We start from the raw sequence: 13673 nt of genomic DNA, 5'->3' as shown, positions 1-13673 counted from the left end.
ATCCTAAAAAGTGATTATACTGTTTCACTCAAACAATTTTTTTGTATTTTTTATATTAGCTTACGTATAAATTAATAGAGAACATACATCACATCAATAGATTCCTTGCTCAGTTTGCAATATAATATTTCTATTGTCTTACTGTCCTATTATGTTATGTTGAATATTGTTGGGGTATTATTTAGGTGCAAATAAGATAATGAATTATATCGTAATTTAATATCCAAATATCCGACTTCTCATTGAATCCATGTTATAATTAATTAGGTAGTTATAAATAATAATTATAATAAATCCAATTTTTAAAATTAATTCTTCTAAACCTCATCCTCTTGCTAAATAGTGGATCTGAAAAGATTTTTCGATAATTTTTAGCCCTATTGTTGCTTAAGTTAAACTGAATAGTATTTTTGAATTTTTCCTAAAATGACTATAGTTATATTATTCTTATTGATTTAAGAACAAAAAAAAAAATTGTTTTAAAATATTAATAACTAATCGAGCATTTAAATATTATTTAAAATGGAATTGTTATTACTTATTAGTTATTTCCAACAATAACTTTTGATGTTAGTACTTACTACATAAAAGTACTGTAGAATGCAGAGTAATAAATAATACAACAAATTCAACTAACGAAACTACAATTCTTAGTATAAACTTTTATATAGAATGTTCGAGATATTAAGAAATTGAAAAGGGGTTTACTGATTAATTCAGAGGAACTAATTTTGTTTTCAATAAGTTACCCGTATTTCCGTATCTAGCATTAGGAATAGTCAATATAACTATTATTATTGAAACTAATCAACTCTATCTCTGTATTACGGAGACATAATCTAAGTATAGATGTCAATTTAGTAATAAATAGGTACTTACTATAGTTTCTAGAATTGTTATTTTTATTTATCACAATATAAAATACAGAAATGCCCCCTATCGTTAATAAATATTTTAAATGCGTTGTTGGTGGATTTTAATATTGTGGTGATAGGTAAGTACTTGTATTCTATAGATAGTATTTTTGTAATTAGGTACGTGTCCTTACTAAGTATCTGTAGATTAATAAATGTTATGAACAAATTATGTAAGTAAGTAGGTACTATAATATGTTAATTTTAACTGATATATTTTTAATTCTCTGGACATTCGTTAAATTTACTAATTAGCACATCTGTGAAAGCAACCAAGAACATGTGTTTTTCTGTTGACTGCGTTTGTATGAATGTGCATAGTTGGACCGACAAGAAAAATGGGATATTTTTGTTCTTGTGTGTATAGGTACCTCGTTGTGTAAAACATTAAATTTGTAGGATATTGTAATTTGTCCTGCCAATGTGCTAATCGCATATTACGCCGAATATTAGTTAGTGTTCCCATTATCAGTTAATTATTACATCTAGAGCTTAGCCATAAATCTATTAGTTGTGCAACGATGTGTTTATTTTGTTCGTTACTCATTATTTTTTGAAACAATAAAACTAAACTAATCTTCAACTTTGAGTCTTTGCTACCAGACTCCACTCTAAGTTGAAGCTTGGTTTGTTTTTACTGCTCTAAAAGTTAAGGGTTAAAAAATAAGAGACTTGTAAATTTCATACAATAGGTTCCTCACTTATGAGGAACTTATCTTAATGTTTTTACATTATCCTAAAAATGTCAAAAATACGTATGAACATTTTTTTTAGACATTTATTATTGAAATTGGGTATTCAAACGAATGACAACAATTTTAGCTATTTTGTTCTAACTCAAAAAATATTCATAGAAGCTTTAATTGTTTGGTTTTAACGTAATACTTTTGAGTTTTAAGTTTATAAATAATGTTTATAATCATAAACGGGCAATACGTATTATTATTTTATTATACAATTAGATTCTAAAAATATTTAGATTAATCTCAAGCTATTTGTACCACAAACTTATTCTCGCCGTTGCACGTTGTACGGTATATAACGAGTCACCTATAACACTATAAGTAAGTTATTAACAACATAATAATATGTAAAATAAATAATAATATTATTGTGATTTGTTTGGCAAAAATTAATTTAGCCTACAGTTTTACTTATAGAAAAATAAATTACTTATCACAATATAAATACAATGACGTGTTTAGGCCGGGGCTCCCAAGGAACGCCCAAGTTTGGCAGCTACCTTCGGCTACCTTATAATGACATATAAAAAGAAACAGATTATTTTGTTAAGAATATTTATTTAAGTCCAAAACGACGAAATCAATTTTGAGAAATGTTATTAATTTAAAATTATGCTGTTACAACAAATACAGTATACTATGGTATCTGATACATACACTGCTTTTTTTTTTATACTTGTTAGTTGTCATACATGATACATGCAGCAACAGAACGATCATGCTAAACAATTAGCAGAAAAACGCCTGAGCCTATTAACTATTTCCATTAAAAACAAGCGGACATAACAATTAAATTTAGAGAAAGTGTAAGAAAAATCACTCACAAAAAGTTCTTTTAGATTCTGAGTGAAGCGATGATTTTATTGATTTTACAAAGATGAGTTTTTTATTTATTTTATTTGTGTATGTATAATATGTTACAGTTTAAACCCGAAATCCCTCAAAACTAGTTTTCAACCCGACTTTCGTAAAAACCAATTTTGACTAGTTAAAACTAAAATAAATTAACTTCAAGTTGAAATGTCTAAATGAAAAATCTAGGTTTTACTGCAATGTATACCTAGGTATTAAAGATAAAACCTAAGACCTAAACTACCGTAGATGATGATGAAAGACCCTGCAGCTGGCTATCAAATAAATTAAGATAAAATCGACCACCTGCAGGCTATCAAGTCGATTAATATATTATAATAGTTGAAGGAATGGCTGTTATTGTGTAGTAGCTATGTGACGTGTGTATATCAAGCTATTTTTGATGTAGTCTTTGAGTGATCTATATCGTTCAGTTCGTGTCTGTCTGTAGTGAGCTATAAACAGATCATGTTTTGCATTTTTCTTAGTTGGAAGTTTTTCAGTAATATTTTTAATATTAGGATGACGTTACACCCGCATGTACACCCACATACGCTTAGAAAAAACAGTTTTGTGTTGGACAACTATACTCCCTGTCTCCCTCTATATTTATAGTTAAATTACCAAAGTTCCACAACTCATAGGGAAGAACTTTATGTGTGTCGTTGCATTTTTATTAATAAATCGAGTGACTTAATATGTACAATTAAAGTTATATCAGTCTGATAACATTTTTTTTTCATTTAATTATTAAAAATGATTGGTTAGTACTGAAAGCTATAATAAAAATTAAAAATCTACGATATGGATACAGTTCTTCCGAATGCGTTATGTAATTTTGGTAATTCTACTATAAATACAGAGGGACTATAGTTGTCCCCCACAAAATAGTTTTTGCTATGTTGTACATTAGTTGTAAGACGCAGACAACACATGCAGGTATAGCTTCCGCTTTAACCAGGAGAAAAATAAATTTTCGGAAAAATTTTGAAAATAAATTTTCACTGGATAGTTTTAGTTTTTATTATTATATTTCAGATACAAATAGTTCTAAGTAAAAAATTGAATTAAAACTAGTTCCAACGTTGAAAGTCTTGGTTAATTCTAGATATAACTGTTTAAAATCAGTTTTAAAGAAGTGAAGAACGCTAATTGTCTTGGGGTTACTGTTATGGATGAGTTAAAAATTCAATTGAATGGTATATAATTATTGTAGATAAATTACGATTTTGAGCAAAGATGGTCCATCGGCCTTTATTAAACTATAGTAAATTATATGATATTATTGCTATTAAAGTATAATTTATTATACTATTAGACATATTGTCTAAAAGGCTAGGTAGGTTGTATTATTTTTTACCAACAAAATTACATTTGATACATTTTTTTCATATTGTTTATGTATATTTGAAATATACATAAACTTTAATTATTTCAATTACCCACAAATAATATTTTTAGTTGCAACAAAATAACTAAAATCTTTATTCTTTGATTAGATTTTTAATTTTGTCCACATTTTAACTTTGAATTTCAATAAAAAGAACTAAGTTTATATATTTTTTTAGATTTTTGATTACAGTACGAACTACTTATGAGAAATAGTGTTTTAAATTTTCAATCCTTAGCCATAAAAACATTTTAAAAATTTAGAAATACAGAAGAATTTGCAAGTTTATATTAATATTTTAAGAGGACGTGATACCCGCATGTGTTGTCTCCGTCTTACAAGTGCGTACCATAGCAAATTTTACGCTCAGCAGAACACGTGTAGCTCCGTTAGTTTAAAAATTAGTGCGAAGTGACCTCTTATAAAATCTAAAGGTAAGATTATTATGTAGTCAACCTCATAGGTTTTTTATTATATTTTAATTTTAACGCGAGTTATGAGTATTTTAAAATAGTAAATTCCTATGAGGTTGACTAGATAATAATCTTACCTTTAGATTTTATAAGAGGTCAATTCGCACTAATTTTTAAACTAACGGAGCTACACGTGTTCTGCTGAGCGTAAAATTTGCTATGGCACACACTTGTAAGACGGAGGCAACACATGCGGGTATCACGTCCTCTTAAGTTCAAATTTGGACCAAATTAGAAATTTAAATAACAAGATTAACGATTTTAATTATTTTGTTGTAATTTAAAAATATTATTCGTGGGTACCTACTTGACATTTTAAGTGTTTATTATTTTTTTTTATACACACAATAGCATTTTAAAATTCAATATTTTTTGTTATTTTCGGAAAAAATTAATTCAAGCTTCTAACTTACTCTATTATTAATAGTAACATTAATTACTTTAATTGCAATAATATCATAAAGTATACTTACAGTCTTCGCTCAGAATTGATCGTTTGTCGTATACTGTGATATAATATCATTAAATTCAAATTTTAACTCATCCATTACAAAGACCCTCACGCACGTAACGTACACTGTACAGCAGAGTGATACCCACTTGCCCGCCTTTTTTATATTTGCTTATACTATACTAGGCCTTATGCATCGGACTCTTCTAGCATCACTATTTAATAATTCAATTTTTTACGAAGGGCTCCCTCTCTTATAGGCATAGGAAGACATCAAGTGTCACGCTACGCCACTGAGTAAATATATAATAAAATAATTTCAGAAAAATAGGCTGACAGACGATCTCCGGCCTCCGCTCATAACCGTATTTTGTATATTATACTAAACGTCATTGAAGTACACTCGACACCTACTATACAGCAGAGCGACTTCTCTGGTTTAATTGTTCGTTAATCATACATTGTTAAGTTTCAAACAGCGGCTTGTACATATCATAATAAAATGTATATCTACATTTAATTTACATGCTGTTGGTAGATCGTAGGTACACTTGAAGATACAATAAGCAAAATTATCCATTGTATATTTAATATTATAATACTGCTGGATAATATTAACGCCACTCCGGCCACTTTACTATACTCTATTAGTGTATAACTGTGTACTGCTTTGTATATATGTATTGTAATTATATTAAAACACAGCTGGTACTCTGTCACATGTGAAAATAATATAATTCTCAGGGTAATACAACTTATAAGTTTGTAGTACCTAACCATTTTTTTTATCCTACTGTCGATTTATCATAAGGTATTTGTATTAGTTTGAGTAGTTGGATGTGAAAATATTCTTATGGCTAACAATTGTATACAATCTATATTTCCATCTAAATTTGTAATATATTTAAGATCAATATAAATTTAGTTTTTATTTTATTTTTATTTCCTATTGTAAAAAAGCCGAAAAGATATGTATTTGTAATTGTATACATAATTAAAAAAAATATAATCCATCACCATAAATCATTGTATATTTTTCGCTGGTTTTTATCTGTATAAGTGTAGTAGCATATAATGTAGGGTGATGCAACCTTCTTATAATTTGCGTTTCAACATAGTTAAAATTAAAGTATTACATACATCGGTGACGAAATATTATAATAGTAAAGGATCTGAATATCTGATATACTGTGTAAAATATTCATCATAATATTATAACTTATGAATTATGAGTAAAAATAACTAACAAATAATATGTAGAGACTATAGATTTACACATTTTGGCAACAGACGTGTACTTATTCAGGATTTTTAGGTTGATATTCGGAGTGTGTATAAAACTAAAAGCGGCCTCTCAATACTTCAAATTTATGTTTAATTCATCAGTTACTACGACTAAGTTAATTAAAAAAACTGTTTCCAACCTCCGAGAATGTGAACTGTGATAAGTAATTAATTTGAAATTTCAAAAAAATAGATAGGTATTTATCAAAGAATTTTAAACTAATAATAAATAAATAATAATCGACTTGGTAATAATAATAGTTCCAATTTATCAACTCGATCACACGCTCGTGTTTTTAAAAAAATCATATATTGTATATACCAAATGTCATAACTCATAACATTTTATTCGTATTAAATTATTATTTATATACTATACCACTGATAGAAGTATAATATATTATCATACTGTAAAAAGAGGAAAGTAAGTTCAACCGTTTTGCATTATATGTTCGTAAACTTTATTTTTCATTATTATTTATTATACACACGATGCTTTACTGCTGTTGTATTTATTTATTTATGCTCGTATATTTTTGAATGGTTATATATATAATATAATAATGGTTGCTATTGGCGAGGAAGATATTACTTGTGCTGCTTACTGGTGCATAAACCAGACAATTGTGGTAAGGCCAGCCTGTGAGATGAAGGGCACTATATTAGAAATTACGTTATATAGGTAATAATCATTTTTGAGTTTGATTTTTTTTTAAGTTTTTTTTTTACATTTGATTGTTCCATCATATTATGAATAAAAAAAACCTTGATTAAAACAAAAATAGTTTGTTGAAATTTGTACCAAGTAATGAGGATATCAATACTCATAGGCACCTCGCTGGCGCTCTAGAATGATTGTCAGGAGGAGCGCACATTATTTGAATTCTATGAGGCCATGAGGGTAGTCAAATATTTTAAATTGATTGAGTCACGGTGTGTTGAGTGCATCACGAATAGAAGAAGTGTTGGAGAGAATACCAAAACCAAATAATTGACAATGTAATTGAACAATTTGGGCTAAAACCTAGATGGCTTCAATTTTATGATATTTAATTTTTGTTTTCATTATTCTTTGTTTTTAAATTTAGGGGGGTACAAATTCACCTCGATGAATGTATTGGTTTTACAATCATGAGTGGTATTATATTTATTTTTGTTTTTGTCATAACAATCACTAATATAATATATAGGTTAGTAGTTATCTGCTGTACTTACCTATATTAATTGTTTTTGTTATTAAAAAATCTTTTAATTTTCAATTTCAATGGTTAAGCGGCTTAAAATTTAAAACAAGGTTATTATAAAATATAAAATTAAAATAAATAAATAAAAACATATAAAATAATAATACAATTAATGTAGTATAGTACAATAGGTAACGTGTTCTTATAGTAATATGTGGTTAAAGTGACTTATTTATGTTGCGTTACATTATATTATGTGGTTCTAATGCTTTACCTACTACCATGATGGCATTTTCATTTGTTGACTCTTTAGTCCGCCATCTCACATCTAGTTGGGCAATTGTTGCAGGCAACGCAGGCTATATAGCTTTCTGGTGTGCCATTGTCTGAACCTCTTCGCATTCAACGGCTTCTTATTTTTCTATTATCTTCTATAGTATCTTAAATTTTCTCAGGTTAATTCTCGTCCGTCCAACTACAGCAAGCAAGTGGTTTAAAGTTTTGCAGAGTAGGTATCTATTTATTTGAGTGCCTGACAGTAATTACTCTTCCTTCCGAGGGCTGTTCTTCAATTTCTTAGTATATTTTAGAGAACTCTTTCTTGATTTTAGTCAAAATAATTTATTGTGGATGCCAGTAATGCCACACATTGAATGGATTTTGTTCAAGATTTGTTTCGTCCATCAAATTTTGATAGCGATTTGTCTGTTTAGAGAGGGCTATTTCTGCTAGGGGGTTTCTATAAAGTTTCTAAATTGATGTTTGTTTTAAGCATCCTATATTATTATCATTATACTTACGGTTGCGTTTAGGGTGGAATGTATTGCTAAGTGCGTGTACTGATGTACACCATAGGTTTACATATTCGGTCACAAAGAATCATAAAAGGGTTAATGATGAGATTCTCACTGTTTCGGGGTAAGCTCCCCACCCTAAACTTACTATAATAATTTCTAAAAATAGTCTTGCTTTAGTTACTATCTTATGCATATGTCACACGACACACATATTGTTATATCTTCTAACAACGTCGACACTATATCGGCAACCTATGACAATGTATGGCCGTCGCACTCTTATTATTATGTCTTATATGATCGCCCCGCTCAGAATGTAATATACAATAATATATACATGTTATTGTCGTTGAAATATATTATTATGTAGATATGCTGTTTGTTTACTTGGGAAGGAACCTTTTTTATTATTATTCATGAAATTGAGGTGTTATGTTTTCACACCACTTTTCCTCGGTTCTATTACTCGTAATCACTCACTATCATGATTTATGTATATTCACTAATTGTATACAAATAAAACTGACGTAGGTTGTAGGTATTAAGGTATATCATATACCAGAGATACATAGGTACATTAAAATATTGCCGTGTGCAATTCGTATATATTTACGGGCGAATGTAAGTTCCTACACGACAGTAGTAGGTAAAAAAAATACACACGTTAGTTCCTACACGGCGGAAAAAGGTACGTATGTAAGTTCCTACACGGTAAAAACCAGGTACCTATGTTAGTTCCTACATGGCGGAAAAAGATACGCATGTAAGTTCCTATACGGTAATATCCAGGTACATATGTTAGTTCCTACACTGTGGAAAAAAGGTGTAAATATGTATATACGATGTATATACGAATAAATATAATATGATGAGTAAAAAATATAATAAAAATCGTATAATGCATTTTAATTTTTCATATAATATAATATAATATAAAAAGTAAAAAATATAATAAAAATGAAAACTTATATTTTATGAGGTTTATTTCTATAACTTAATAATTTAACATAATCGTATTTATTTATTTTGCTTGTTCTATAATCTGAAATTTTTTCATTTATAAAATCTTCTTTTTCAGCGTATTTTTTACTGATTTTTGGTTTTGGGTTATTAATTGCAGTTCTTATTTTTATATACGTATTTACTTGAAAAAGTTTGAGAATTTCAATAATTTTAAAAATATTTGGATGTTGGTGATAAAAATTAGAGTTAAAATCAGAATGAAAACTTTCACAAGCGTTTGTCGTATGGACTCTATCAGAACATTGCCGCGCCCACATTTTCGGAGGAAAAATTGATTCATTTGATATATAATTGTCTACCAAATAATCACAAAATTCGGTTATAGCTAGATTTTCAGGTTTGTCTGCCATAAAATATTCTGTAAAACATTCTGCCACTTCCTCTGGATTGAGAAAAGGAAGTCCAAAAATATGTACTAACCATTTTCCTACATCGTCATTTGCAGAATTAAATTGTGGTGCGTAACCTAAATTTTGAATTTTGCGGTACCAAGCTTGGCCCAAATGAAAACGACATCCAAACACCTCTGTTTCCGGAAAAATTTCAAAAACTGCTTGATGCATTGCTATTTCAAAATCTAAAATAATTTTTTTAGGTATTACTCCAGCTATTTTTATCGTTTTCAATAATGCAACGTAAGTCTTTTTTTCTTTATTTGGCAATAAACAAAACATTAACGGAATGTACACTCCATTTTTAATGCCATGAATCGTGTATAGTTGCGTATAATATTTATCACTATAGTTAAAAGTACCATCCATATATAAAACATCTAATTCTTTTAACAAATCTATATTTGTTTTACATGAAAAAATAACTATTTCATTTAGCGCATCATTTTCATATAAAAATAACTCACCTCTATTTGTTTTTATGTCTAATAAACTTAATATTTCGTGCACTTCTTTTCTTGATGTTGGCAGTTTGGGGAAACAATGCATCCTTGCATTATGGATATTCCTTGCTATGAGTTTTAAGTCGGGTGCAATCAAATCTCCTTCGTTAGCATAATTTGATACTTCTTTTCGTATTATTTTTGACGGTTTTTCAACTATAGAGTCTACAGCTTTTCTTTTGCAAGCATTGCTTATTTGTTGCCGATTTAAAGTGCTATCACTTGCATGGCGGTGATCAAAACACGATTTATCTGTATTAATTAATTGGGCATTTTGACCCAAAGTATAAACTTTTGCACTACACTTATTTATTACACAACGCCACGTAATTTCATTTTTTTTAGATGTATGATGCTTAAAAAATTTAAAATTATTCAAAACTAGTAGTTGTTTGCCTTTTTCACTCAACATGAATGATACATTCTCGCTCATTGTGAATTTGTATAACTGTATATGATTGGTATAAACGGATATGTACGGACACTCAGATGTTTCGAACAATACTAACAAAACTTTTAAGAGAAATAACTACATGTACATTTTACTGTGTATAGTTATAAGACTTATAACTAATTTTAAGATTATCAAATCAAAATCAAGTTCTGTATCATTTTTATCGATGATGAAAAGTCATAAATATTTTGTATGTCAAAAATATAGATAATAAGATATTTTATCTTTTTCCTTACGTCGAGTCGGTATAGGGGATAATATTATCAGCTTGTAGCTTGTCGTATTTTCCAGTGATTTCGTATATTATACATTTATAAGTATTATTTATAAGTATATTTGAATGTAGTTACCTATACTAAATAGCTAACCAGCGTATAAAGTTTCAATAAAAAATCTAATTATTATATGCTTATTTGTGAAAATGTGTTATGCGATTTGTATTATATAATATATAATCATCATATATTTATTCGTATATACATATTTACACATATATACACATATAGGTACACTTACATACGTACCTTTTTCCGCCGTGTAGGAACTAACATAGGTACCTGGTTTTTACCCTGTAGGAACTTACATATGCCCGTGTAGGAACTAACATATGTAATTGTTTACCTGCTACTCTCGTGTAGGAACTTACTATTCCCCATATTTACAGCTTATATGAGTGCTAATTCAGTGTAATAATATTTTGAACTGTCCTGCTTCAAATTTATGTTTATCACATACATTATATCCGGTAGATCCTTGCCGTTATTGGCTATCGATTTTAATCTTATAAAATAAGACTGAACGCTTTTATTCAAAAAACTGAATACTGACTTGAGTTGTATATACAATTGTTTTACTCTCTATTCTACTATTGTTCAAGTTATATGTAGAAAGTGTTTATGAAAACACTATTATGAATAGGTACTTTTGTACAAATTCTTTTGACGCAATCACTGAACTCGGAAAAAAATTAATAACAAAATCATCTTCGTAGGTATCTGTAGCCTGTAGGTATTGCTGTGAACATTGTTGTGTCGATCATCGATGTAATTGTAATACAATAGTCAATAGCCATTAGTCATTATTCATGAAAATTAAAACTTTTTGTGGTCTGTACTTTTTTTTTAAATATATAGAATTTAATCTGTAAAACTAAAAAATTTAAGCAAATATTTTATAAGAAACAAACATGTACTGTGTGTCTGTGTATGCCGTAATGGAACGGGATGTCCTCATATTATAATCTTTTTCTGTGTATCCGATGTGGATGAAAAATAATATTCATTTCAAACTAATTTAAAATATAGGTAGTCCACCTATAAAGTATAAATACTATAGATGTAGGTCAAAATGAAAATCTAAAACTAAAATAATAATTACAAATATCCTATAAATTATATTTTCATAAACGTTCAAGCGATACTACAAAAATATATAATCACAATACTCATAGTAGGTACCTATCATAGACCAAAAAAATCAGCCCCTTCCTTAATAAATTATAAAATAATAATTATAAATTAAATAATTTACTAATAATGAAGTATACTTGTGGGTTATCTGCATTCCATTAATTGTATACTTTAAACTTTCATGCTAAATATCTGTAAGTCAAATGATTATAATTTCCATTATATATAGGTACTTACTTAGTCATTTAGTGTGATGTTACTCTATGGGTAGGTGCAGATGTATTATAGTATGTTTTATTGTTATTTTATCTGCTTATTATATTGTATGTGATTATGTATTTCTGTATTAGCTCTCTTTAGTCTTAAACAATAAAATTATTTTAATTTTTTATTGGTTTTATACAATGCCGTGTTTGGTTTTTTTTTAATATTACTGAACGCCGAATAGTGAATGCACAAACAGAAGTGCGAAGTTGCTATTTCACGTTTAGAAAATGTCTAGATCTAGATGTAATGTGTGTATATTATAGGAGTGCTACAAAAGGTCCATATATATATTCGCCATATCGTACATTATGTCCAACTCAGCTCACTGTTATTATCGAACGGAAATCAGGTAAATTGTATAGTCGTGTCATTTTAGATACCCATCCAGTATATGATTTTAAAATGTCCAATTAGGCGAGGGGAACAACTAAAGTATAAATAATTAAGTCAACATGGATAGTATGTGTTATGCAACGGGTAATTTATGTATGATTAAAAATTAATAGCCACAAAATTGTGAAATTAAACGGACGACTTACACAGATTATTTTTGTTCAACAACTTTAAGTATTACATTAAAATATGTATAAAATATACATATTGTTTAGAATAATAATAAATAATAATTAATTTTTTTTCGAGCGATCAGTGAGTTCCCTGCAGTCATCATTCATTTTCGTGCCGGTTTCTGAAGTGCAAAAGCTTCGGTGATATTATTGCATGGGGTAAAAAAAATAATACATGACCTCTTCGACGGCAGTAAAATCAAAAATACTGAAAACCTCTCAACGCCATTATGAGCACGTGTACATCATGTACGATATTATCATTCGTCGTAATTTATTTCATCCATAATCGTCTTTCAACCAGAATATGTAATAGGTTGCAATTATCTCTAATTCTACATCGTTGACGCACTATGCCCAACAGCTCGCGATATACTTGTCGCGTTTCCGTTAGTAATGATTAGTGTTATATGGCCACAACGAGCTATCAAAACGCAATTTTGTATTTTACTGACAGACGAAATCGAGTCCGTGGTACGATTGTCGAATAATAATTTTTACAGCACCTATACATAATTTTTATGCAAAACGTTTTTTATCGCTTCCTCCCTCTTAATTGTCTTAAATCTGGACTGTTTCGATTTTGTTTTGGGATAACATATTTTTCCTATGTTTACTGAGAAGGAAGTGTTTAAAAACCTCAGATTTACCAATCACCAACTTCCGAAATCTATCTATAATGTTGGTACTTAAATAAAGAACATTTTCGCTTTTCTCAGTTGTGATTTGTGAATTTACTAATCGCGAGCAAAATATTGTTGACAGCACGAATTGAAAAGGGATCTTTAGATGGGTTTTAGATAGGTACCTATATGGTATATTTTAGATTTTGAGAGTACTAATAAATGTATTGTATTTACTATTTACTATGATGGTATGATGTGTGTTTTTTTACATGACATCAACATTTTAGTTAAAATACTCCAAGTTTCGACATCAACATCTTTCCTGATAAAAAAAAACAAAAAACA

Source organism: Myzus persicae, unplaced genomic scaffold, assembly GCF_001856785.1.
Source record: "Myzus persicae strain clone G006 unplaced genomic scaffold, MPER_G0061.0, whole genome shotgun sequence".
NCBI classification, from domain to species: Eukaryota; Metazoa; Arthropoda; class Insecta; order Hemiptera; family Aphididae; genus Myzus; species Myzus persicae.
Note: the sequence above shows the minus strand (reverse complement) of the source record.